The following is a 27,641-nucleotide window of genomic DNA, read 5'->3' as shown; positions in this document are numbered from 1 at the left end:
GAGCACACTTCGGAGCGCTCCTTGGTGCGCACCAGGGCGCGCAACCCAGCCGAGGTGCCCACCCCGGCGAAGGTGCACGCGAGGTGCGTACCCGGGGCAAACCGGGCTCCGACTTCGTGCACGCCGCACCTTGGAGCACACTTCGGAGCGCTCCTTGGTGCGCACCATGGTGCCCACCAGGCCGCGCAACCCAGCCAAGGTGTGCGCACCAAGGTGCACGCGAGGTGCGCACCCGGGGCAAACCGGGGTCCGACTTCGTGCACGCCGCACCTTGGAGCACACATCGGGGCGCTCCCGGGTTCGCACCGGCGTTGCGCACCGTGGTGGGCACCTCGGAGCACACCAAGGTGGGCAGCGAGGTGCGCACCTTTGATGCGATGCCTTCACTAATTTCCATAAAAGGCAAAAAAAAAACGAGATTTTAAAATTTCCGTTTTGAAAGATAGTGAGAAAAAGGGAATGCTGGTGCCATCTTGAGCCCGCCCTGGTGCGCAGCCCAGCCAAGGTGTGCGCACCAAGGTGCCCACCCTGGCGAAGGTGCGCGCCCGGGCAATTAACCCAACTTCCAACTTCGCGCGCGCCAGGGTGGGAGCGCACCCAACAACCGGGCCTGGGAAGAGCCAATGCGAGAAACCCCACCAAACGCTCTGACAAAAAAAGAGGGGGCGCTCCAGTAACCCCGCTTCGGAGCGCACCCTGGGCAAACCCAGCCAAGGTGCCCACCCCGGCCAAGGTGCAGGCGAGGTGCGCACCCGGGGCAAACCGGGCTCCGACAACGTGCACGCCGCACCTTGGAGCACACTTCGTAGCGCTCCCGGGTGCGCACCTCAGAGCACACCAAGGTGGGCAGCGAGGTGCGCACCTTTGATGCGCTGCCTTCACTAATTTCCAGAAAAGGCAAAAAAAAAAGGAGATTTTAAAATTTCCGTTTTGAAAGATAGTGAAAAAAACGGAACGCGCGTGCCATCTTGAGCCCGCCCTGGTGCACAGCCCAGGTAAGGTGCCCACCCTGGCAAAGGTGCGCACCCGGGCAATTAACCCTACTTCCGACTTCGTGCGCGCCAGGGTGGCAACCGGGCCTCGGAAGAGCCAATGCGAGAAACCCCACCAAACGCTCCGACAAAAAAAGAGGCGGCGCTCCAATAACCCCGCTTCGGAGCGCAGCCGGGGCAAACCCAGCCAAGGTGCCCACCCCGACGAAGGTGCACGCGAGGTGCGCACCCGGGGCAAACCGGGCTCCGACAACGTGCACGCAGCACCTTGGAGCACACTTCGAAGCACTCCCGGGTGCCCACCGGCGTTGCGCACCGTGGTGGGCAGCGAGGTGCGCACCTTTGATGCGCTGCCTTCACTAATTTCCAGAAAAAGGCAAAAAAAAATGAGATTTTAAAATTTCCGTTTTGAAAGATAGTGAAAAAAAAGGAACGCGGGTGCCATCTTGAGCCCGCCCTGGTGCGCAGCCCAGGCAAGGCATGCGCACCAAGGTGCCCACCCGAGGTGCACACCCGGGGCAAACCGGGCTCCGACTTCGTGCAGGCCGCACCTTGGAGCACACTTCGGAGCGCTCCTTGGTGCGCACCATGGTGCCCACCAGGGCGCGCAACCCAGCCAAGGTCTGCACACTAAGGTGCCCACCCCGGCGAAGGTGCACGCGAGGTGCGCACCCGGGGCAAACCGGGCTCCGACTTCGTGCACGCCATGGTGCCCACCGCGGCGAAGGTGCACGCGAGGTGCGCACCCGGGGCAAACCGGGCTCCGACTTCGTGCACGCCGCACCTTGGAGCACACTTCGGAGCGCTCCTTGGTGCGCACCATGGTGCCCACCAGGGCGCGCAACCCAGCCAAGGTGTGCGCACCAAGGTGCACGCGAGGTGCGCACCCGGGGCAAACCGGGGTCCGACTTCGTGCACGCCGCACCTTGGAGCACACATCGGAGCGCTCCCAGGTTCGCACCAGCGTTGCGCACCTTTGATGCGCTGCCTTCACTAATTTCCAGAAAAGGCAAAAAAAAACGATATTTTAAAATTTCCGTTCTGAAAGATAGTGAAAAAAACGGAACGCGGGTGCCATCTTGAGCCCTTCCTGGTGCGCAGCCCAGGCAAGTTGTGCGCACCAAGGTGCCCACCCTGGCGGAGGTGCGCGCCCGGGGCAAACCGGGCTCCGACTTCGTGCACTGCATGGTGCCCACCAAGGCGCGCAACCCAGCCAAGGTGCCCACCGCAGCGAAGGTGCACGCGAGGTGCACACCCGGGGCAAACCGGGCTCCGACTTCGTGCACGCCGCACCTTGGAGCACACTTCAGAGCGCTCCTTGGTGCGCACCAGGGCGCGCAACCCAGCCGAGGTGCCCACCCCGGCGAAGGTGCACGCGAGGTGCGCACCCGGGGCAAACCGGGCTCCGACTTCGTGCACGCCATGGTGCCCACCGCGGCGAAGGTGCGCACCTGGGGCAAACCGGGCTCCGACTTCGTGCACGCCGCACCTTGGAGCACACTTCGGAGCGCTCCTTGGTGCGCACCATGGTGCCCACCAGGCCGCGCAACCCAGCCAAGGTGTGCGCACCAAGGTGCACGCGAGGTGCGCACCCGGGGCAAACCGGGGTCCGACTTCGTGCACGCCGCACCTTGGAGCACACATCGGGGCGCTCCCGGGTTCGCACCGGCGTTGCGCACCGTGGTGGGCACCTCGGAGCACACCAAGGTGGGCAGCGAGGTGCGCACCTTTGATGCGATGCCTTCACTAATTTCCATAAAAGGCAAAAAAAAAACGAGATTTTAAAATTTCCGTTTTGAAAGATAGTGAGAAAAAGGGAATGCTGGTGCCATCTTGAGCCCGCCCTGGTGCGCAGCCCAGCCAAGGTTTGCGCACCAAGGTGCCCACCCTGGCGAAGGTGCGCGCCCGGGCAATTAACCCAACTTCCAACTTCGCGCGCGCCAGGGTGGGAGCGCACCCAACAACCGGGCCTGGGAAGAGCCAATGCGAGAAACCCCACCAAACTCTCTGACAAAAAAAGAGGGGGCGCTCCAGTAACCCCGCTTCGGAGCGCACCCTGGGCAAACCCAGCCAAGGTGCCCACCCCGGCCAAGGTGCAGGCGAGGTGCGCACCCGGGGCAAACCGGGCTCCGACAACGTGCACGCCGCACCTTGGAGCACACTTCGTAGCGCTCCCGGGTGCGCACCTCAGAGCACACCAAGGTGGGCAGCGAGGTGCGCACCTTTGATGCGCTGCCTTCACTAATTTCCAGAAAAGGCAAAAAAAAAAGGAGATTTTAAAATTTCCGTTTTGAAAGATAGTGAAAAAAACGGAACGCGCGTGCCATCTTGAGCCCGCCCTGGTGCGCAGCCCAGGTAAGGTGCCACCCTGGCAAAGGTGCGCACCCGGGCAATTAACCCTACTTCCGACTTCGTGCGCGCCAGGGTGGCAACCGGGCCTCGGAAGAGCCAATGCGAGAAACCCCACCAAACGCTCCGACAAAAAAAGAGGCGGCGCTCCAATAACCCCGCTTCGGAGCGCAGCCGGGGCAAACCAAGCCAAGGTGCCCACCCCGACGAAGGTGCACGCGAGGTGCGCACCCGGGGCAAACCGGGCTCCGACAACGTGCACGCAGCACCTTGGAGCACACTTCGAAGCACTCCCGGGTGCCCACCGGCGTTGCGCACCGTGGTGGGCAGCGAGGTGCGCACCTTTGATGCGCTGCCTTCACTAATTTCCAGAAAAAGGCAAAAAAAAATGAGATTTTAAAATTTCCGTTTTGAAAGATAGTGAAAAAAAAGGAACGCGGGTGCCATCTTGAGCCCGCCCTGGTGCGCAGCCCAGGCAAGGCATGCGCACCAAGGTGCCCACCCGAGGTGCACACCCGGGGCAAACCGGGCTCCGACTTCGTGCAGGCCGCACCTTGGAGCACACTTCGGAGCGCTCCTTGGTGCGCACCATGGTGCCCACCAGGGCGCACCCGAGGCAAACCGGGCTCCGACTTCGTGCACGCCGCACCTTGGAGCACACATCGGAGCGCTCCCAGGTTCGCACCAGCGTTGCGCACCTTTGATGCGCTGCCTTCACTAATTTCCAGAAAAGGCAAAAAAAAACGATATTTTAAAATTTCCGTTCTGAAAGATAGTGAAAAAAACGGAACGCGGGTGCCATCTTGAGCCCTTCCTGATGCGCAGCCCAGGCAAGTTGTGCGCACCAAGGTGCCCACCCTGGCGGAGGTGCGCGCCCGGGGCAAACCGGGCTCCGACTTCGTGCACTGCATGGTGCCCACCAAGGCGCGCAACCCAGCCAAGGTGCCCACCGCAGCGAAGGTGCACGCGAGGTGCGCACCCGAGGTGCACACCCGGGGCAAACCGGGCTCCGACTTCGTGCACGCCGCACCTTGGAGCACACTTCAGAGCGCTCCTTGGTACGCACCAGGGCGCGCAACCCAGCCAAGGTGCTCACCCCGGCGAAGGTGCACGCGAGGTGCGCACCCGGGGCAAACCGGGCTCGGACTTCGTGCACGCCGCACCTTGGACCACACATCGGAGCGCTCCCGGGTTCGCACCAGCATTGCGCACCTTTGATGCGCTGCCTTCACTAATTTCCAGAAAAGGCAAAAAAAAGAAAAAAATGAGATTTTAAAATTTCCGTTTTGAAAGATAGTGAAAAAAACGGAACGCGGGTGCCATCTTGAGCCCGCCCTGGTGTGCAGCCCAGGCAAGTTGTGCGCACCAAGGCACCCACCCTGGCCAAGGTGGGTCACGGGGTGGGTCCTAGGGTGGGTAACGGGGTGGGTACTAAGGTGCGTGCCAAGGTGGGTCATAGGGTGGGTGCCAAGGTGGGCACCAGGGTGGGTGTGCACCAACCCTAGCCAGGGTAGGTCACGGGGTGGTTGTCGGGGTGGGCGTCAAGGAGCCAAGGTGGGTGGCAAGTAGCCAAGTTGCGTGCCAAGGTGGGTGTCGGGGTGGGTGCCAAGGATCCAAGGTGGGTGCCAAGGAACCAAGGTGGGTGTCTGGGTGGGTGCCGAGGTGGGAGCCAGGGTGGGTCCCAAGGTGAGTGCAAAGGTGGGTGCCAGGGTCAAGGTGAGTGCCAATGTGGGTTCCAAGGTGCCAGGGTCAGGGTGAGTGCCAATGTGGGTTCAAAGGTGCTAAGTTGGGTGCGAGGTTGGGTGCGAGGGTGGGTGGGTGCCAAGGTGTGCTAGGTGGAAGCCCGGGTGGGTCGGCATCCCATGGGTGTCGAGTTGGGTGCCTGATGGGTGCTTCTTGTCAAGTTTTAGTCGTCGGGACTCATTTCGAGCCTTAGAGGTCGTTTCTTGTCCGGTTGCCCTGTCTTCGACCTGGGAACCCAATTTTGGTCCTCGGGTCCCATTTTTTTTTGTCTCGCATCCCACTTTTGGCCTGTGGCCTTTTCGGGGTCGATTCTCGTTTTGGGCATCAGAGCATGTTTCTTCTCCTAAAACCCAATATTTGTTTATTAAGTCTCGGAACACATTTTTGTTCTCGTGGACCCATCATGGGTCTTGGAACGCATTTGTGGTCCTTGGGTCCCATTTTGCATCCCGAAACTTGTGTTTTGGTGCTTGATCCCTATTTTGGGTGCCCACCTTGCACCAAGTGCGCACCCGGGGCAAACCGAGCGCCTTGGTGCACCGGGGCAAGATCGAGCGTGCACCCGAGGCGCCCCGAACATGCACCAAGGTGCACTCGGCCCACATGTGAGCGCAGGTCGTTGCGCCCGAGGTGGTGTGTGGGCACCGCGTTGCAGACGGGACACTGCACGCACACGACGCCCCCTCCAGGTGCACGCACGTAGGCCGGGCCGGGTGCACACCCGACGCCCTAGCAAGGTGCGCGCACCCGGGCAGGGCTCACACTTGGCGAACGGGGCGCACTTCGCGAGGGAGGGTGTGCACCTCGACGGGGGTGGGTGGCCGGGGTGGATTCGCACGTGGGTCGCGGTTTGCTAAGTACACACTGCGACAAGCTCATAACGGGTGCGATCATACCAGCGTTAGTGCACCGGATCCCATCAGAACTCCGCAGTTAAGCGCGCTTGGGCCGGAGTAGTACTGGGATGGGTGACCTCCCGGGAAGTCCCGGTGTTGCACCCTTTTTTAGTTTTTCGCCGGGCGTCGCAATGCTATTTGAATAAACCTTTTGCCCGTTTGCGTTCTCGTCGGGGCCGGGCCGGGCCGGGGTGCGCTGCCCGCACTACCGCGCGCGCGGGGGCGACACCGAGCGCGCACCCGAGGCGCCCCGAGCACACAGGCCACGGTGCAACCCGGGCGTTGTGCGCGCACCCCGGTGCGCCCGAGGTGCTGCGCGCGCACCCAGGTGAAATCGGTGTGCACCTCGGCCAGTGCGCGCTCGGTCGAGTCGCGCACGTTGGCCAAGGTGCACGGTGATGTTTCTTACTCTAAGGTTCCGCACCAGACGCCCGGGACAGGTGAGCGAAGCTGGGCGGGGCCGGGTGCGCGGCCGGGGCAGGTGCACGCAGCTGGAGAGAGCTTTGGAGCACACTTCGGAGCGCACCAATGATGCGCTCCATTCAAAAGTTTCCTGAAAAGGCAAAAAAAGTTGAGATTATAGAATTTCCCACTTGAGAGATTGTAAAAAAAAAAAATTTAAAATGAAGGAAACGCGGGTGCCAAGGTGTGCGCAGCCCAGCCAAGGTGTGCGCACCAAGGCGCCCACCCTGGCGAAGGTGCACGCAAGGTGCGCACCCGAGGCAAACCGGACAATTAACCCAACTTTCGACTTCGCGCGCACCTTGGAGCGCACTTCGGAGCGCTCCTTGGTGCGCACCAATCTTGGGCACCTCGGAGTGCACCATGGCGCCCACCAAGGTGCGCACCCGGGGCAAACCGAGCTCCGACTTCGTGCGCACCTTGGAGCGCACGAAAGGTGCGCACCATGGCGCCCACCAAGGTGCGCAGCCCAGCCAAGGCGTGCGCATCAAGGTGCGCACCCTGGCGAAGGTGCGCACCCGGGGCAAACCGAGCTCCGACTTCGTGCGCACCTTGGAGCGCACAAAAGGTGCGCAACCCAGCCAAGGTGTGCGCACCCCGGTCAAACCGAGCTCCGAATCGTGCGCACCAGAGGTGCACGCCATCGTGCGCACCTTGGAGCACACTTCGGAGCCCTCCTTGGTGCGCGCCGATGTTGCGCACCTCGGAGCGCACCCGGGGAAAACAATGCAATTAACCCGACTTTCGACTTCGTGGGCACCTCGGAGCGCTCTCGGGTTCGCACCTCGGAGCACACCGAGGTGCGCACCTTTGATGCGCTGCCTTCACCAATTTCCAGAAAAGGCAAGAAAACATTGAGAAGGTGTGCGCACCGAGGTGCCCACCCTGGCGAAGGTGCACGCGAGGTGCGCACCCGGGGCAAACCGGGCTCCGACTTCGTGCACGCCGCACCTTGGAGCACACTTCGGAGCGCTCCTTGGTGCGCACCAGGGCGCGCAACCCAGCCGAGGTGCCCACCCCGGCGAAGGTGCACGCGAGGTGCGCACCCGGGGCAAACCGGGCTCCGACTTCGTGCACGCCATGGTGCCCACCGCGGCGAAGGTGCACGCGAGGTGCGCACCCGGGGCAAACCGGGCTCCGACTTCGTGCACGCCGCACCTTGGAGCACACTTCGGAGCGCTCCTTGGTGCGCACCATGGTGCCCACCAGGGCGCGCAACCCCGCCGAAGGTGCACGCGAGGTGCGCACCCGGGGCAAACCGGGCTCCGACTTCGTGCACGCCGCACCTTGGAGCACACTTCGGAGCGCTCCTTGGTGCGCACCATGGTGCCCACCAGGGCGCGCAACCCCGCCGAAGGTGCACGCGAGGTGCGCACCCGGGGCAAACCGGGCTCCGACTTCGTGCACGCCATGGTGCGCACCGCGGCGAAGGTGCGCACCCGGGGCAAACCGGGCTCCGACTTCGTGCACGCCGCACCTTGGAGCACACTTCGGAGCGCTCCTTGGTGCGCACCAGGGCGCGCAACCCAGCCGAGGTGCCCACCCCGGCGAAGGTGCACGCGAGGTGCGTACCCGGGGCAAACCGGGCTCCGACTTCGTGCACGCCGCACCTTGGAGCACACTTCGGAGCGCTCCTTGGTGCGCACCATGGTGCCCACCAGGCCGCGCAACCCAGCCAAGGTGTGCGCACCAAGGTGCACGCGAGGTGCGCACCCGGGGCAAACCGGGGTCCGACTTCGTGCACGCCGCACCTTGGAGCACACATCGGGGCGCTCCCGGGTTCGCACCGGCGTTGCGCACCGTGGTGGGCACCTCGGAGCACACCAAGGTGGGCAGCGAGGTGCGCACCTTTGATGCGATGCCTTCACTAATTTCCATAAAAGGCAAAAAAAAAACGAGATTTTAAAATTTCCGTTTTGAAAGATAGTGAGAAAAAGGGAATGCTGGTGCCATCTTGAGCCCGCCCTGGTGCGCAGCCCAGCCAAGGTGTGCGCACCAAGGTGCCCACCCTGGCGAAGGTGCGCGCCCGGGCAATTAACCCAACTTCCAACTTCGCGCGCGCCAGGGTGGGAGCGCACCCAACAACCGGGCCTGGGAAGAGCCAATGCGAGAAACCCCACCAAACGCTCTGACAAAAAAAGAGGGGGCGCTCCAGTAACCCCGCTTCGGAGCGCACCCTGGGCAAACCCAGCCAAGGTGCCCACCCCGGCCAAGGTGCAGGCGAGGTGCGCACCCGGGGCAAACCGGGCTCCGACAACGTGCACGCCGCACCTTGGAGCACACTTCGTAGCGCTCCCGGGTGCGCACCTCAGAGCACACCAAGGTGGGCAGCGAGGTGCGCACCTTTGATGCGCTGCCTTCACTAATTTCCAGAAAAGGCAAAAAAAAAAGGAGATTTTAAAATTTCCGTTTTGAAAGATAGTGAAAAAAACGGAACGCGCGTGCCATCTTGAGCCCGCCCTGGTGCGCAGCCCAGGTAAGGTGCCCACCCTGGCAAAGGTGCGCACCCGGGCAATTAACCCTACTTCCGACTTCGTGCGCGCCAGGGTGGCAACCGGGCCTCGGAAGAGCCAATGCGAGAAACCCCACCAAACGCTCCGACAAAAAAAGAGGCGGCGCTCCAATAACCCCGCTTCGGAGCGCAGCCGGGGCAAACCCAGCCAAGGTGCCCACCCCGACGAAGGTGCACGCGAGGTGCGCACCCGGGGCAAACCGGGCTCCGACAACGTGCACGCAGCACCTTGGAGCACACTTCGAAGCACTCCCGGGTGCCCACCGGCGTTGCGCACCGTGGTGGGCAGCGAGGTGCGCACCTTTGATGCGCTGCCTTCACTAATTTCCAGAAAAAGGCAAAAAAAAATGAGATTTTAAAATTTCCGTTTTGAAAGATAGTGAAAAAAAAGGAACGCGGGTGCCATCTTGAGCCCGCCCTGGTGCGCAGCCCAGGCAAGGCATGCGCACCAAGGTGCCCACCCGAGGTGCACACCCGGGGCAAACCGGGCTCCGACTTCGTGCAGGCCGCACCTTGGAGCACACTTCGGAGCGCTCCTTGGTGCGCACCATGGTGCCCACCAGGGCGCGCAACCCAGCCAAGGTCTGCACACTAAGGTGCCCACCCCGGCGAAGGTGCACGCGAGGTGCGCACCCGGGGCAAACCGGGCTCCGACTTCGTGCACGCCATGGTGCCCACCGCGGCGAAGGTGCACGCGAGGTGCGCACCCGGGGCAAACCGGGCTCCGACTTCGTGCACGCCGCACCTTGGAGCACACTTCGGAGCGCTCCTTGGTGCGCACCATGGTGCCCACCAGGGCGCGCAACCCAGCCAAGGTGTGCGCACCAAGGTGCACGCGAGGTGCGCACCCGGGGCAAACCGGGGTCCGACTTCGTGCACGCCGCACCTTGGAGCACACATCGGAGCGCTCCCAGGTTCGCACCAGCGTTGCGCACCTTTGATGCGCTGCCTTCACTAATTTCCAGAAAAGGCAAAAAAAAACGATATTTTAAAATTTCCGTTCTGAAAGATAGTGAAAAAAACGGAACGCGGGTGCCATCTTGAGCCCTTCCTGGTGCGCAGCCCAGGCAAGTTGTGCGCACCAAGGTGCCCACCCTGGCGGAGGTGCGCGCTCGGGGCAAACCGGGCTCCGACTTCGTGCACTGCATGGTGCCCACCAAGGCGCGCAACCCAGCCAAGGTGCCCACCGCAGCGAAGGTGCACGCGAGGTGCACACCCGGGGCAAACCGGGCTCCGACTTCGTGCACGCCGCACCTTGGAGCACACTTCAGAGCGCTCCTTGGTGCGCACCAGGGCGCGCAACCCAGCCGAGGTGCCCACCCCGGCGAAGGTGCACGCGAGGTGCGCACCCGGGGCAAACCGGGCTCCGACTTCGTGCACGCCATGGTGCCCACCGCGGCGAAGGTGCGCACCCGGGGCAAACCGGGCTCCGACTTCGTGCACGCCGCACCTTGGAGCACACTTCGGAGCGCTCCTTGGTGCGCACCATGGTGCCCACCAGGCCGCGCAACCCAGCCAAGGTGTGCGCACCAAGGTGCACGCGAGGTGCGCACCCGGGGCAAACCGGGGTCCGACTTCGTGCACGCCGCACCTTGGAGCACACATCGGGGCGCTCCCGGGTTCGCACCGGCGTTGCGCACCGTGGTGGGCACCTCGGAGCACACCAAGGTGGGCAGCGAGGTGCGCACCTTTGATGCGATGCCTTCACTAATTTCCATAAAAGGCAAAAAAAAAACGAGATTTTAAAATTTCCGTTTTGAAAGATAGTGAGAAAAAGGGAATGCTGGTGCCATCTTGAGCCCGCCCTGGTGCGCAGCCCAGCCAAGGTTTGCGCACCAAGGTGCCCACCCTGGCGAAGGTGCGCGCCCGGGCAATTAACCCAACTTCCAACTTCGCGCGCGCCAGGGTGGGAGCGCACCCAACAACCGGGCCTGGGAAGAGCCAATGCGAGAAACCCCACCAAACTCTCTGACAAAAAAAGAGGGGGCGCTCCAGTAACCCCGCTTCGGAGCGCACCCTGGGCAAACCCAGCCAAGGTGCCCACCCCGGCCAAGGTGCAGGCGAGGTGCGCACCCGGGGCAAACCGGGCTCCGACAACGTGCACGCCGCACCTTGGAGCACACTTCGTAGCGCTCCCGGGTGCGCACCTCAGAGCACACCAAGGTGGGCAGCGAGGTGCGCACCTTTGATGCGCTGCCTTCACTAATTTCCAGAAAAGGCAAAAAAAAAAGGAGATTTTAAAATTTCCGTTTTGAAAGATAGTGAAAAAAACGGAACGCGCGTGCCATCTTGAGCCCGCCCTGGTGCGCAGCCCAGGTAAGGTGCCACCCTGGCAAAGGTGCGCACCCGGGCAATTAACCCTACTTCCGACTTCGTGCGCGCCAGGGTGGCAACCGGGCCTCGGAAGAGCCAATGCGAGAAACCCCACCAAACGCTCCGACAAAAAAAGAGGCGGCGCTCCAATAACCCCGCTTCGGAGCGCAGCCGGGGCAAACCAAGCCAAGGTGCCCACCCCGACGAAGGTGCACGCGAGGTGCGCACCCGGGGCAAACCGGGCTCCGACAACGTGCACGCAGCACCTTGGAGCACACTTCGAAGCACTCCCGGGTGCCCACCGGCGTTGCGCACCGTGGTGGGCAGCGAGGTGCGCACCTTTGATGCGCTGCCTTCACTAATTTCCAGAAAAAGGCAAAAAAAAATGAGATTTTAAAATTTCCGTTTTGAAAGATAGTGAAAAAAAAGGAACGCGGGTGCCATCTTGAGCCCGCCCTGGTGCGCAGCCCAGGCAAGGCATGCGCACCAAGGTGCCCACCCGAGGTGCACACCCGGGGCAAACCGGGCTCCGACTTCGTGCAGGCCGCACCTTGGAGCACACTTCGGAGCGCTCCTTGGTGCGCACCATGGTGCCCACCAGGGCGCACCCGAGGCAAACCGGGCTCCGACTTCGTGCACGCCGCACCTTGGAGCACACATCGGAGCGCTCCCAGGTTCGCACCAGCGTTGCGCACCTTTGATGCGCTGCCTTCACTAATTTCCAGAAAAGGCAAAAAAAAACGATATTTTAAAATTTCCGTTCTGAAAGATAGTGAAAAAAACGGAACGCGGGTGCCATCTTGAGCCCTTCCTGATGCGCAGCCCAGGCAAGTTGTGCGCACCAAGGTGCCCACCCTGGCGGAGGTGCGCGCCCGGGGCAAACCGGGCTCCGACTTCGTGCACTGCATGGTGCCCACCAAGGCGCGCAACCCAGCCAAGGTGCCCACCGCAGCGAAGGTGCACGCGAGGTGCGCACCCGAGGTGCACACCCGGGGCAAACCGGGCTCCGACTTCGTGCACGCCGCACCTTGGAGCACACTTCAGAGCGCTCCTTGGTACGCACCAGGGCGCGCAACCCAGCCAAGGTGCTCACCCCGGCGAAGGTGCACGCGAGGTGCGCACCCGGGGCAAACCGGGCTCGGACTTCGTGCACGCCGCACCTTGGAGCACACATCGGAGCGCTCCCGGGTTCGCACCAGCATTGCGCACCTTTGATGCGCTGCCTTCACTAATTTCCAGAAAAGGCAAAAAAAAGAAAAAAATGAGATTTTAAAATTTCCGTTTTGAAAGATAGTGAAAAAAACGGAACGCGGGTGCCATCTTGAGCCCGCCCTGGTGTGCAGCCCAGGCAAGTTGTGCGCACCAAGGCACCCACCCTGGCCAAGGTGGGTCACGGGGTGGGTCCTAGGGTGGGTAACGGGGTGGGTACTAAGGTGCGTGCCAAGGTGGGTCATAGGGTGGGTGCCAAGGTGGGCACCAGGGTGGGTGTGCACCAACCCTAGCCAGGGTAGGTCACGGGGTGGTTGTCGGGGTGGGCGTCAAGGAGCCAAGGTGGGTGGCAAGTAGCCAAGTTGCGTGCCAAGGTGGGTGTCGGGGTGGGTGCCAAGGATCCAAGGTGGGTGCCAAGGAACCAAGGTGGGTGTCTGGGTGGGTGCCGAGGTGGGAGCCAGGGTGGGTCCCAAGGTGAGTGCAAAGGTGGGTGCCAGGGTCAAGGTGAGTGCCAATGTGGGTTCCAAGGTGCCAGGGTCAGGGTGAGTGCCAATGTGGGTTCAAAGGTGCTAAGTTGGGTGCGAGGTTGGGTGCGAGGGTGGGTGGGTGCCAAGGTGTGCTAGGTGGAAGCCCGGGTGGGTCGGCATCCCATGGGTGTCGAGTTGGGTGCCTGATGGGTGCTTCTTGTCAAGTTTTAGTCGTCGGGACTCATTTCGAGCCTTAGAGGTCGTTTCTTGTCCGGTTGCCCTGTCTTCGACCTGGGAACCCAATTTTGGTCCTCGGGTCCCATTTTTTTTTGTCTCGCATCCCACTTTTGGCCTGTGGCCTTTTCGGGGTCGATTCTCGTTTTGGGCATCAGAGCATGTTTCTTCTCCTAAAACCCAATATTTGTTTATTAAGTCTCGGAACACATTTTTGTTCTCGTGGACCCATCATGGGTCTTGGAACGCATTTGTGGTCCTTGGGTCCCATTTTGCATCCCGAAACTTGTGTTTTGGTGCTTGATCCCTATTTTGGGTGCCCACCTTGCACCAAGTGCGCACCCGGGGCAAACCGAGCGCCTTGGTGCACCGGGGCAAGATCGAGCGTGCACCCGAGGCGCCCCGAACATGCACCAAGGTGCACTCGGCCCACATGTGAGCGCAGGTCGTTGCGCCCGAGGTGGTGTGTGGGCACCGCGTTGCAGACGGGACACTGCACGCACACGACGCCCCCTCCAGGTGCACGCACGTAGGCCGGGCCGGGTGCACACCCGACGCCCTAGCAAGGTGCGCGCACCCGGGCAGGGCTCACACTTGGCGAACGGGGCGCACTTCGCGAGGGAGGGTGTGCACCTCGACGGGGGTGGGTGGCCGGGGTGGATTCGCACGTGGGTCGCGGTTTGCTAAGTACACACTGCGACAAGCTCATAACGGGTGCGATCATACCAGCGTTAGTGCACCGGATCCCATCAGAACTCCGCAGTTAAGCGCGCTTGGGCCGGAGTAGTACTGGGATGGGTGACCTCCCGGGAAGTCCCGGTGTTGCACCCTTTTTTAGTTTTTCGCCGGGCGTCGCAATGCTATTTGAATAAACCTTTTGCCCGTTTGCGTTCTCGTCGGGGCCGGGCCGGGCCGGGGTGCGCTGCCCGCACTACCGCGCGCGCGGGGGCGACACCGAGCGCGCACCCGAGGCGCCCCGAGCACACAGGCCACGGTGCAACCCGGGCGTTGTGCGCGCACCCCGGTGCGCCCGAGGTGCTGCGCGCGCACCCAGGTGAAATCGGTGTGCACCTCGGCCAGTGCGCGCTCGGTCGAGTCGCGCACGTTGGCCAAGGTGCACGGTGATGTTTCTTACTCTAAGGTTCCGCACCAGACGCCCGGGACAGGTGAGCGAAGCTGGGCGGGGCCGGGTGCGCGGCCGGGGCAGGTGCACGCAGCTGGAGAGAGCTTTGGAGCACACTTCGGAGCGCACCAATGATGCGCTCCATTCAAAAGTTTCCTGAAAAGGCAAAAAAAGTTGAGATTATAGAATTTCCCACTTGAGAGATTGTAAAAAAAAAAAATTTAAAATGAAGGAAACGCGGGTGCCAAGGTGTGCGCAGCCCAGCCAAGGTGTGCGCACCAAGGCGCCCACCCTGGCGAAGGTGCACGCAAGGTGCGCACCCGAGGCAAACCGGACAATTAACCCAACTTTCGACTTCGCGCGCACCTTGGAGCGCACTTCGGAGCGCTCCTTGGTGCGCACCAATCTTGGGCACCTCGGAGTGCACCATGGCGCCCACCAAGGTGCGCACCCGGGGCAAACCGAGCTCCGACTTCGTGCGCACCTTGGAGCGCACGAAAGGTGCGCACCATGGCGCCCACCAAGGTGCGCAGCCCAGCCAAGGCGTGCGCATCAAGGTGCGCACCCTGGCGAAGGTGCGCACCCGGGGCAAACCGAGCTCCGACTTCGTGCGCACCTTGGAGCGCACAAAAGGTGCGCAACCCAGCCAAGGTGTGCGCACCCCGGTCAAACCGAGCTCCGAATCGTGCGCACCAGAGGTGCACGCCATCGTGCGCACCTTGGAGCACACTTCGGAGCCCTCCTTGGTGCGCGCCGATGTTGCGCACCTCGGAGCGCACCCGGGGAAAACAATGCAATTAACCCGACTTTCGACTTCGTGGGCACCTCGGAGCGCTCTCGGGTTCGCACCTCGGAGCACACCGAGGTGCGCACCTTTGATGCGCTGCCTTCACCAATTTCCAGAAAAGGCAAGAAAACATTGAGAAGGTGTGCGCACCGAGGTGCCCACCCTGGCGAAGGTGCACGCGAGGTGCGCACCCGGGGCAAACCGGGCTCCGACTTCGTGCACGCCGCACCTTGGAGCACACTTCGGAGCGCTCCTTGGTGCGCACCAGGGCGCGCAACCCAGCCGAGGTGCCCACCCCGGCGAAGGTGCACGCGAGGTGCGCACCCGGGGCAAACCGGGCTCCGACTTCGTGCACGCCATGGTGCCCACCGCGGCGAAGGTGCACGCGAGGTGCGCACCCGGGGCAAACCGGGCTCCGACTTCGTGCACGCCGCACCTTGGAGCACACTTCGGAGCGCTCCTTGGTGCGCACCATGGTGCCCACCAGGGCGCGCAACCCCGCCGAAGGTGCACGCGAGGTGCGCACCCGGGGCAAACCGGGCTCCGACTTCGTGCACGCCGCACCTTGGAGCACACTTCGGAGCGCTCCTTGGTGCGCACCATGGTGCCCACCAGGGCGCGCAACCCCGCCGAAGGTGCACGCGAGGTGCGCACCCGGGGCAAACCGGGCTCCGACTTCGTGCACGCCATGGTGCGCACCGCGGCGAAGGTGCGCACCCGGGGCAAACCGGGCTCCGACTTCGTGCACGCCGCACCTTGGAGCACACTTCGGAGCGCTCCTTGGTGCGCACCAGGGCGCGCAACCCAGCCGAGGTGCCCACCCCGGCGAAGGTGCACGCGAGGTGCGTACCCGGGGCAAACCGGGCTCCGACTTCGTGCACGCCGCACCTTGGAGCACACTTCGGAGCGCTCCTTGGTGCGCACCATGGTGCCCACCAGGCCGCGCAACCCAGCCAAGGTGTGCGCACCAAGGTGCACGCGAGGTGCGCACCCGGGGCAAACCGGGGTCCGACTTCGTGCACGCCGCACCTTGGAGCACACATCGGGGCGCTCCCGGGTTCGCACCGGCGTTGCGCACCGTGGTGGGCACCTCGGAGCACACCAAGGTGGGCAGCGAGGTGCGCACCTTTGATGCGATGCCTTCACTAATTTCCATAAAAGGCAAAAAAAAAACGAGATTTTAAAATTTCCGTTTTGAAAGATAGTGAGAAAAAGGGAATGCTGGTGCCATCTTGAGCCCGCCCTGGTGCGCAGCCCAGCCAAGGTGTGCGCACCAAGGTGCCCACCCTGGCGAAGGTGCGCGCCCGGGCAATTAACCCAACTTCCAACTTCGCGCGCGCCAGGGTGGGAGCGCACCCAACAACCGGGCCTGGGAAGAGCCAATGCGAGAAACCCCACCAAACGCTCTGACAAAAAAAGAGGGGGCGCTCCAGTAACCCCGCTTCGGAGCGCACCCTGGGCAAACCCAGCCAAGGTGCCCACCCCGGCCAAGGTGCAGGCGAGGTGCGCACCCGGGGCAAACCGGGCTCCGACAACGTGCACGCCGCACCTTGGAGCACACTTCGTAGCGCTCCCGGGTGCGCACCTCAGAGCACACCAAGGTGGGCAGCGAGGTGCGCACCTTTGATGCGCTGCCTTCACTAATTTCCAGAAAAGGCAAAAAAAAAAGGAGATTTTAAAATTTCCGTTTTGAAAGATAGTGAAAAAAACGGAACGCGCGTGCCATCTTGAGCCCGCCCTGGTGCGCAGCCCAGGTAAGGTGCCCACCCTGGCAAAGGTGCGCACCCGGGCAATTAACCCTACTTCCGACTTCGTGCGCGCCAGGGTGGCAACCGGGCCTCGGAAGAGCCAATGCGAGAAACCCCACCAAACGCTCCGACAAAAAAAGAGGCGGCGCTCCAATAACCCCGCTTCGGAGCGCAGCCGGGGCAAACCCAGCCAAGGTGCCCACCCCGACGAAGGTGCACGCGAGGTGCGCACCCGGGGCAAACCGGGCTCCGACAACGTGCACGCAGCACCTTGGAGCACACTTCGAAGCACTCCCGGGTGCCCACCGGCGTTGCGCACCGTGGTGGGCAGCGAGGTGCGCACCTTTGATGCGCTGCCTTCACTAATTTCCAGAAAAAGGCAAAAAAAAATGAGATTTTAAAATTTCCGTTTTGAAAGATAGTGAAAAAAAAGGAACGCGGGTGCCATCTTGAGCCCGCCCTGGTGCGCAGCCCAGGCAAGGCATGCGCACCAAGGTGCCCACCCGAGGTGCACACCCGGGGCAAACCGGGCTCCGACTTCGTGCAGGCCGCACCTTGGAGCACACTTCGGAGCGCTCCTTGGTGCGCACCATGGTGCCCACCAGGGCGCGCAACCCAGCCAAGGTCTGCACACTAAGGTGCCCACCCCGGCGAAGGTGCACGCGAGGTGCGCACCCGGGGCAAACCGGGCTCCGACTTCGTGCACGCCATGGTGCCCACCGCGGCGAAGGTGCACGCGAGGTGCGCACCCGGGGCAAACCGGGCTCCGACTTCGTGCACGCCGCACCTTGGAGCACACTTCGGAGCGCTCCTTGGTGCGCACCATGGTGCCCACCAGGGCGCGCAACCCAGCCAAGGTGTGCGCACCAAGGTGCACGCGAGGTGCGCACCCGGGGCAAACCGGGGTCCGACTTCGTGCACGCCGCACCTTGGAGCACACATCGGAGCGCTCCCAGGTTCGCACCAGCGTTGCGCACCTTTGATGCGCTGCCTTCACTAATTTCCAGAAAAGGCAAAAAAAAACGATATTTTAAAATTTCCGTTCTGAAAGATAGTGAAAAAAACGGAACGCGGGTGCCATCTTGAGCCCTTCCTGGTGCGCAGCCCAGGCAAGTTGTGCGCACCAAGGTGCCCACCCTGGCGGAGGTGCGCGCCCGGGGCAAACCGGGCTCCGACTTCGTGCACTGCATGGTGCCCACCAAGGCGCGCAACCCAGCCAAGGTGCCCACCGCAGCGAAGGTGCACGCGAGGTGCACACCCGGGGCAAACCGGGCTCCGACTTCGTGCACGCCGCACCTTGGAGCACACTTCAGAGCGCTCCTTGGTGCGCACCAGGGCGCGCAACCCAGCCGAGGTGCCCACCCCGGCGAAGGTGCACGCGAGGTGCGCACCCGGGGCAAACCGGGCTCCGACTTCGTGCACGCCGCACCTTGGAGCACACTTCGGAGCGCTCCTTGGTGCGCACCATGGTGCCCACCAGGCCGCGCAACCCAGCCAAGGTGTGCGCACCAAGGTGCACGCGAGGTGCGCACCCGGGGCAAACCGGGGTCCGACTTCGTGCACGCCGCACCTTGGAGCACACATCGGGGCGCTCCCGGGTTCGCACCGGCGTTGCGCACCGTGGTGGGCACCTCGGAGCACACCAAGGTGGGCAGCGAGGTGCGCACCTTTGATGCGATGCCTTCACTAATTTCCATAAAAGGCAAAAAAAAAACGAGATTTTAAAATTTCCGTTTTGAAAGATAGTGAGAAAAAGGGAATGCTGGTGCCATCTTGAGCCCGCCCTGGTGCGCAGCCCAGCCAAGGTTTGCGCACCAAGGTGCCCACCCTGGCGAAGGTGCGCGCCCGGGCAATTAACCCAACTTCCAACTTCGCGCGCGCCAGGGTGGGAGCGCACCCAACAACCGGGCCTGGGAAGAGCCAATGCGAGAAACCCCACCAAACTCTCTGACAAAAAAAGAGGGGGCGCTCCAGTAACCCCGCTTCGGAGCGCACCCTGGGCAAACCCAGCCAAGGTGCCCACCCCGGCCAAGGTGCAGGCGAGGTGCGCACCCGGGGCAAACCGGGCTCCGACAACGTGCACGCCGCACCTTGGAGCACACTTCGTAGCGCTCCCGGGTGCGCACCTCAGAGCACACCAAGGTGGGCAGCGAGGTGCGCACCTTTGATGCGCTGCCTTCACTAATTTCCAGAAAAGGCAAAAAAAAAAGGAGATTTTAAAATTTCCGTTTTGAAAGATAGTGAAAAAAACGGAACGCGCGTGCCATCTTGAGCCCGCCCTGGTGCGCAGCCCAGGTAAGGTGCCACCCTGGCAAAGGTGCGCACCCGGGCAATTAACCCTACTTCCGACTTCGTGCGCGCCAGGGTGGCAACCGGGCCTCGGAAGAGCCAATGCGAGAAACCCCACCAAACGCTCCGACAAAAAAAGAGGCGGCGCTCCAATAACCCCGCTTCGGAGCGCAGCCGGGGCAAACCAAGCCAAGGTGCCCACCCCGACGAAGGTGCACGCGAGGTGCGCACCCGGGGCAAACCGGGCTCCGACAACGTGCACGCAGCACCTTGGAGCACACTTCGAAGCACTCCCGGGTGCCCACCGGCGTTGCGCACCGTGGTGGGCAGCGAGGTGCGCACCTTTGATGCGCTGCCTTCACTAATTTCCAGAAAAAGGCAAAAAAAAATGAGATTTTAAAATTTCCGTTTTGAAAGATAGTGAAAAAAAAGGAACGCGGGTGCCATCTTGAGCCCGCCCTGGTGCGCAGCCCAGGCAAGGCATGCGCACCAAGGTGCCCACCCGAGGTGCACACCCGGGGCAAACCGGGCTCCGACTTCGTGCAGGCCGCACCTTGGAGCACACTTCGGAGCGCTCCTTGGTGCGCACCATGGTGCCCACCAGGGCGCACCCGAGGCAAACCGGGCTCCGACTTCGTGCACGCCGCACCTTGGAGCACACATCGGAGCGCTCCCAGGTTCGCACCAGCGTTGCGCACCTTTGATGCGCTGCCTTCACTAATTTCCAGAAAAGGCAAAAAAAAACGATATTTTAAAATTTCCGTTCTGAAAGATAGTGAAAAAAACGGAACGCGGGTGCCATCTTGAGCCCTTCCTGATGCGCAGCCCAGGCAAGTTGTGCGCACCAAGGTGCCCACCCTGGCGGAGGTGCGCGCCCGGGGCAAACCGGGCTCCGACTTCGTGCACTGCATGGTGCCCACCAAGGCGCGCAACCCAGCCAAGGTGCCCACCGCAGCGAAGGTGCACGCGAGGTGCGCACCCGAGGTGCACACCCGGGGCAAACCGGGCTCCGACTTCGTGCACGCCGCACCTTGGAGCACACTTCAGAGCGCTCCTTGGTACGCACCAGGGCGCGCAACCCAGCCAAGGTGCTCACCCCGGCGAAGGTGCACGCGAGGTGCGCACCCGGGGCAAACCGGGCTCGGACTTCGTGCACGCCGCACCTTGGAGCACACATCGGAGCGCTCCCGGGTTCGCACCAGCATTGCGCACCTTTGATGCGCTGCCTTCACTAATTTCCAGAAAAGGCAAAAAAAAGAAAAAAATGAGATTTTAAAATTTCCGTTTTGAAAGATAGTGAAAAAAACGGAACGCGGGTGCCATCTTGAGCCCGCCCTGGTGTGCAGCCCAGGCAAGTTGTGCGCACCAAGGCACCCACCCTGGCCAAGGTGGGTCACGGGGTGGGTCCTAGGGTGGGTAACGGGGTGGGTACTAAGGTGCGTGCCAAGGTGGGTCATAGGGTGGGTGCCAAGGTGGGCACCAGGGTGGGTGTGCACCAACCCTAGCCAGGGTAGGTCACGGGGTGGTTGTCGGGGTGGGCGTCAAGGAGCCAAGGTGGGTGGCAAGTAGCCAAGTTGCGTGCCAAGGTGGGTGTCGGGGTGGGTGCCAAGGATCCAAGGTGGGTGCCAAGGAACCAAGGTGGGTGTCTGGGTGGGTGCCGAGGTGGGAGCCAGGGTGGGTCCCAAGGTGAGTGCAAAGGTGGGTGCCAGGGTCAAGGTGAGTGCCAATGTGGGTTCCAAGGTGCCAGGGTCAGGGTGAGTGCCAATGTGGGTTCAAAGGTGCTAAGTTGGGTGCGAGGTTGGGTGCGAGGGTGGGTGGGTGCCAAGGTGTGCTAGGTGGAAGCCCGGGTGGGTCGGCATCCCATGGGTGTCGAGTTGGGTGCCTGATGGGTGCTTCTTGTCAAGTTTTAGTCGTCGGGACTCATTTCGAGCCTTAGAGGTCGTTTCTTGTCCGGTTGCCCTGTCTTCGACCTGGGAACCCAATTTTGGTCCTCGGGTCCCATTTTTTTTTGTCTCGCATCCCACTTTTGGCCTGTGGCCTTTTCGGGGTCGATTCTCGTTTTGGGCATCAGAGCATGTTTCTTCTCCTAAAACCCAATATTTGTTTATTAAGTCTCGGAACACATTTTTGTTCTCGTGGACCCATCATGGGTCTTGGAACGCATTTGTGGTCCTTGGGTCCCATTTTGCATCCCGAAACTTGTGTTTTGGTGCTTGATCCCTATTTTGGGTGCCCACCTTGCACCAAGTGCGCACCCGGGGCAAACCGAGCGCCTTGGTGCACCGGGGCAAGATCGAGCGTGCACCCGAGGCGCCCCGAACATGCACCAAGGTGCACTCGGCCCACATGTGAGCGCAGGTCGTTGCGCCCGAGGTGGTGTGTGGGCACCGCGTTGCAGACGGGACACTGCACGCACACGACGCCCCCTCCAGGTGCACGCACGTAGGCCGGGCCGGGTGCACACCCGACGCCCTAGCAAGGTGCGCGCACCCGGGCAGGGCTCACACTTGGCGAACGGGGCGCACTTCGCGAGGGAGGGTGTGCACCTCGACGGGGGTGGGTGGCCGGGGTGGATTCGCACGTGGGTCGCGGTTTGCTAAGTACACACTGCGACAAGCTCATAACGGGTGCGATCATACCAGCGTTAGTGCACCGGATCCCATCAGAACTCCGCAGTTAAGCGCGCTTGGGCCGGAGTAGTACTGGGATGGGTGACCTCCCGGGAAGTCCCGGTGTTGCACCCTTTTTTAGTTTTTCGCCGGGCGTCGCAATGCTATTTGAATAAACCTTTTGCCCGTTTGCGTTCTCGTCGGGGCCGGGCCGGGCCGGGGTGCGCTGCCCGCACTACCGCGCGCGCGGGGGCGACACCGAGCGCGCACCCGAGGCGCCCCGAGCACACAGGCCACGGTGCAACCCGGGCGTTGTGCGCGCACCCCGGTGCGCCCGAGGTGCTGCGCGCGCACCCAGGTGAAATCGGTGTGCACCTCGGCCAGTGCGCGCTCGGTCGAGTCGCGCACGTTGGCCAAGGTGCACGGTGATGTTTCTTACTCTAAGGTTCCGCACCAGACGCCCGGGACAGGTGAGCGAAGCTGGGCGGGGCCGGGTGCGCGGCCGGGGCAGGTGCACGCAGCTGGAGAGAGCTTTGGAGCACACTTCGGAGCGCACCAATGATGCGCTCCATTCAAAAGTTTCCTGAAAAGGCAAAAAAAGTTGAGATTATAGAATTTCCCACTTGAGAGATTGTAAAAAAAAAAAATTTAAAATGAAGGAAACGCGGGTGCCAAGGTGTGCGCAGCCCAGCCAAGGTGTGCGCACCAAGGCGCCCACCCTGGCGAAGGTGCACGCAAGGTGCGCACCCGAGGCAAACCGGACAATTAACCCAACTTTCGACTTCGCGCGCACCTTGGAGCGCACTTCGGAGCGCTCCTTGGTGCGCACCAATCTTGGGCACCTCGGAGTGCACCATGGCGCCCACCAAGGTGCGCACCCGGGGCAAACCGAGCTCCGACTTCGTGCGCACCTTGGAGCGCACGAAAGGTGCGCACCATGGCGCCCACCAAGGTGCGCAGCCCAGCCAAGGCGTGCGCATCAAGGTGCGCACCCTGGCGAAGGTGCGCACCCGGGGCAAACCGAGCTCCGACTTCGTGCGCACCTTGGAGCGCACAAAAGGTGCGCAACCCAGCCAAGGTGTGCGCACCCCGGTCAAACCGAGCTCCGAATCGTGCGCACCAGAGGTGCACGCCATCGTGCGCACCTTGGAGCACACTTCGGAGCCCTCCTTGGTGCGCGCCGATGTTGCGCACCTCGGAGCGCACCCGGGGAAAACAATGCAATTAACCCGACTTTCGACTTCGTGGGCACCTCGGAGCGCTCTCGGGTTCGCACCTCGGAGCACACCGAGGTGCGCACCTTTGATGCGCTGCCTTCACCAATTTCCAGAAAAGGCAAGAAAACATTGAGAAGGTGTGCGCACCGAGGTGCCCACCCTGGCGAAGGTGCACGCGAGGTGCGCACCCGGGGCAAACCGGGCTCCGACTTCGTGCACGCCGCACCTTGGAGCACACTTCGGAGCGCTCCTTGGTGCGCACCAGGGCGCGCAACCCAGCCGAGGTGCCCACCCCGGCAAAGGTGCACGCGAGGTGCGCACCCGGGGCAAACCGGGCTCCGACTTCGTGCACGCCATGGTGCCCACCGCGGCGAAGGTGCACGCGAGGTGCGCACCCGGGGCAAACCGGGCTCCGACTTCGTGCACGCCGCACCTTGGAGCACACTTCGGAGCGCTCCTTGGTGCGCACCATGGTGCCCACCAGGGCGCGCAACCCCGCCGAAGGTGCACGCGAGGTGCGCACCCGGGGCAAACCGGGCTCCGACTTCGTGCACGCCGCACCTTGGAGCACACTTCGGAGTGCTCCTTGGTGCGCACCATGGTGCCCACCAGGGCGCGCAACCCCGCCGAAGGTGCACGCGAGGTGCGCACCCGGGGCAAACCGGGCTCCGACTTCGTGCACGCCATGGTGCGCACCGCGGCGAAGGTGCGCACCCGGGGCAAACCGGGCTCCGACTTCGTGCACGCCGCACCTTGGAGCACACTTCGGAGCGCTCCTTGGTGCGCACCAGGGCGCGCAACCCAGCCGAGGTGCCCACCCCGGCGAAGGTGCACGCGAGGTGCGTACCCGGGGCAAACCGGGCTCCGACTTCGTGCACGCCGCACCTTGGAGCACACTTCGGAGCGCTCCTTGGTGCGCACCATGGTGCCCACCAGGCCGCGCAACCCAGCCAAGGTGTGCGCACCAAGGTGCACGCGAGGTGCGCACCCGGGGCAAACCGGGGTCCGACTTCGTGCACGCCGCACCTTGGAGCACACATCGGGGCGCTCCCGGGTTCGCACCGGCGTTGCGCACCGTGGTGGGCACCTCGGAGCACACCAAGGTGGGCAGCGAGGTGCGCACCTTTGATGCGATGCCTTCACTAATTTCCATAAAAGGCAAAAAAAAAACGAGATTTTAAAATTTCCGTTTTGAAAGATAGTGAGAAAAAGGGAATGCTGGTGCCATCTTGAGCCCGCCCTGGTGCGCAGCCCAGCCAAGGTGTGCGCACCAAGGTGCCCACCCTGGCGAAGGTGCGCGCCCGGGCAATTAACCCAACTTCCAACTTCGCGCGCGCCAGGGTGGGAGCGCACCCAACAACCGGGCCTGGGAAGAGCCAATGCGAGAAACCCCACCAAACGCTCTGACAAAAAAAGAGGGGGCGCTCCAGTAACCCCGCTTCGGAGCGCACCCTGGGCAAACCCAGCCAAGGTGCCCACCCCGGCCAAGGTGCAGGCGAGGTGCGCACCCGGGGCAAACCGGGCTCCGACAACGTGCACGCCGCACCTTGGAGCACACTTCGTAGCGCTCCCGGGTGCGCACCTCAGAGCACACCAAGGTGGGCAGCGAGGTGCGCACCTTTGATGCGCTGCCTTCACTAATTTCCAGAAAAGGCAAAAAAAAAAGGAGATTTTAAAATTTCCGTTTTGAAAGATAGTGAAAAAAACGGAACGCGCGTGCCATCTTGAGCCCGCCCTGGTGCGCAGCCCAGGTAAGGTGCCCACCCTGGCAAAGGTGCGCACCCGGGCAATTAACCCTACTTCCGACTTCGTGCGCGCCAGGGTGGCAACCGGGCCTCGGAAGAGCCAATGCGAGAAACCCCACCAAACGCTCCGACAAAAAAAGAGGCGGCGCTCCAATAACCCCGCTTCGGAGCGCAGCCGGGGCAAACCCAGCCAAGGTGCCCACCCCGACGAAGGTGCACGCGAGGTGCGCACCCGGGGCAAACCGGGCTCCGACAACGTGCACGCAGCACCTTGGAGCACACTTCGAAGCACTCCCGGGTGCCCACCGGCGTTGCGCACCGTGGTGGGCAGCGAGGTGCGCACCTTTGATGCGCTGCCTTCACTAATTTCCAGAAAAAGGCAAAAAAAAATGAGATTTTAAAATTTCCGTTTTGAAAGATAGTGAAAAAAAAGGAACGCGGGTGCCATCTTGAGCCCGCCCTGGTGCGCAGCCCAGGCAAGGCATGCGCACCAAGGTGCCCACCCGAGGTGCACACCCGGGGCAAACCGGGCTCCGACTTCGTGCAGGCCGCACCTTGGAGCACACTTCGGAGCGCTCCTTGGTGCGCACCATGGTGCCCACCAGGGCGCGCAACCCAGCCAAGGTCTGCACACTAAGGTGCCCACCCCGGCGAAGGTGCACGCGAGGTGCGCACCCGGGGCAAACCGGGCTCCGACTTCGTGCACGCCATGGTGCCCACCGCGGCGAAGGTGCACGCGAGGTGCGCACCCGGGGCAAACCGGGCTCCGACTTCGTGCACGCCGCACCTTGGAGCACACTTCGGAGCGCTCCTTGGTGCGCACCATGGTGCCCACCAGGGCGCGCAACCCAGCCAAGGTGTGCGCACCAAGGTGCACGCGAGGTGCGCACCCGGGGCAAACCGGGGTCCGACTTCGTGCACGCCGCACCTTGGAGCACACATCGGAGCGCTCCCAGGTTCGCACCAGCGTTGCGCACCTTTGATGCGCTGCCTTCACTAATTTCCAGAAAAGGCAAAAAAAAACGATATTTTAAAATTTCCGTTCTGAAAGATAGTGAAAAAAACGGAACGCGGGTGCCATCTTGAGCCCTTCCTGGTGCGCAGCCCAGGCAAGTTGTGCGCACCAAGGTGCCCACCCTGGCGGAGGTGCGCGCCCGGGGCAAACCGGGCTCCGACTTCGTGCACTGCATGGTGCCCACCAAGGCGCGCAACCCAGCCAAGGTGCCCACCGCAGCGAAGGTGCACGCGAGGTGCACACCCGGGGCAAACCGGGCTCCGACTTCGTGCACGCCGCACCTTGGAGCACACTTCAGAGCGCTCCTTGGTGCGCACCAGGGCGCGCAACCCAGCCGAGGTGCCCACCCCGGCGAAGGTGCACGCGAGGTGCGCACCCGGGGCAAACCGGGCTCCGACTTCGTGCACGCCATGGTGCCCACCGCGGCGAAGGTGCGCACCCGGGGCAAACCGGGCTCCGACTTCGTGCACGCCGCACCTTGGAGCACACTTCGGAGCGCTCCTTGGTGCGCACCATGGTGCCCACCAGGCCGCGCAACCCAGCCAAGGTGTGCGCACCAAGGTGCACGCGAGGTGCGCACCCGGGGCAAACCGGGGTCCGACTTCGTGCACGCCGCACCTTGGAGCACACATCGGGGCGCTCCCGGGTTCGCACCGGCGTTGCGCACCGTGGTGGGCACCTCGGAGCACACCAAGGTGGGCAGCGAGGTGCGCACCTTTGATGCGATGCCTTCACTAATTTCCATAAAAGGCAAAAAAAAAACGAGATTTTAAAATTTCCGTTTTGAAAGATAGTGAGAAAAAGGGAATGCTGGTGCCATCTTGAGCCCGCCCTGGTGCGCAGCCCAGCCAAGGTTTGCGCACCAAGGTGCCCACCCTGGCGAAGGTGCGCGCCCGGGCAATTAACCCAACTTCCAACTTCGCGCGCGCCAGGGTGGGAGCGCACCCAACAACCGGGCCTGGGAAGAGCCAATGCGAGAAACCCCACCAAACTCTCTGACAAAAAAAGAGGGGGCGCTCCAGTAACCCCGCTTCGGAGCGCACCCTGGGCAAACCCAGCCAAGGTGCCCACCCCGGCCAAGGTGCAGGCGAGGTGCGCACCCGGGGCAAACCGGGCTCCGACAACGTGCACGCCGCACCTTGGAGCACACTTCGTAGCGCTCCCGGGTGCGCACCTCAGAGCACACCAAGGTGGGCAGCGAGGTGCGCACCTTTGATGCGCTGCCTTCACTAATTTCCAGAAAAGGCAAAAAAAAAAGGAGATTTTAAAATTTCCGTTTTGAAAGATAGTGAAAAAAACGGAACGCGCGTGCCATCTTGAGCCCGCCCTGGTGCGCAGCCCAGGTAAGGTGCCACCCTGGCAAAGGTGCGCACCCGGGCAATTAACCCTACTTCCGACTTCGTGCGCGCCAGGGTGGCAACCGGGCCTCGGAAGAGCCAATGCGAGAAACCCCACCAAACGCTCCGACAAAAAAAGAGGCGGCGCTCCAATAACCCCGCTTCGGAGCGCAGCCGGGGCAAACCAAGCCAAGGTGCCCACCCCGACGAAGGTGCACGCGAGGTGCGCACCCGGGGCAAACCGGGCTCCGACAACGTGCACGCAGCACCTTGGAGCACACTTCGAAGCACTCCCGGGTGCCCACCGGCGTTGCGCACCGTGGTGGGCAGCGAGGTGCGCACCTTTGATGCGCTGCCTTCACTAATTTCCAGAAAAAGGCAAAAAAAAATGAGATTTTAAAATTTCCGTTTTGAAAGATAGTGAAAAAAAAGGAACGCGGGTGCCATCTTGAGCCCGCCCTGGTGCGCAGCCCAGGCAAGGCATGCGCACCAAGGTGCCCACCCGAGGTGCACACCCGGGGCAAACCGGGCTCCGACTTCGTGCAGGCCGCACCTTGGAGCACACTTCGGAGCGCTCCTTGGTGCGCACCATGG

General features: G+C 62.8%; 3 non-coding genes across 3 annotated transcripts; all 3 read left to right on the top strand.

Annotated features, from left to right (window-relative positions):
• The first annotated feature begins 5,966 nt into the window (after positions 1 to 5,966).
• On the top strand, positions 5,967 to 6,085 carry LOC131871573 (5S ribosomal RNA). Its single transcript, XR_009369787.1, has one exon. It is a non-coding gene; the product is annotated as a 5S ribosomal RNA (ribosomal RNA).
• Positions 6,086 to 13,889: 7,804 nt separating this feature from the next.
• On the top strand, positions 13,890 to 14,008 carry LOC131871572 (5S ribosomal RNA). Its single transcript, XR_009369786.1, has one exon. It is a non-coding gene; the product is annotated as a 5S ribosomal RNA (ribosomal RNA).
• A 7,741-nt stretch (positions 14,009 to 21,749) lies between these two features.
• Positions 21,750 to 21,868, top strand: LOC131871571 (5S ribosomal RNA). Its single transcript, XR_009369785.1, has one exon. It is a non-coding gene; the product is annotated as a 5S ribosomal RNA (ribosomal RNA).
• Positions 21,869 to 27,641: the final 5,773 nt, after the last annotated feature.

The sequence above is a fragment of the Cryptomeria japonica genome, unplaced genomic scaffold (genome assembly GCF_030272615.1).
Source record: "Cryptomeria japonica unplaced genomic scaffold, Sugi_1.0 HiC_scaffold_427, whole genome shotgun sequence".
Classification (NCBI taxonomy): Eukaryota; Viridiplantae; Streptophyta; class Pinopsida; order Cupressales; family Cupressaceae; genus Cryptomeria; species Cryptomeria japonica.
Note: the sequence above shows the minus strand (reverse complement) of the source record. Positions and strands in the feature narration are given on the sequence as shown.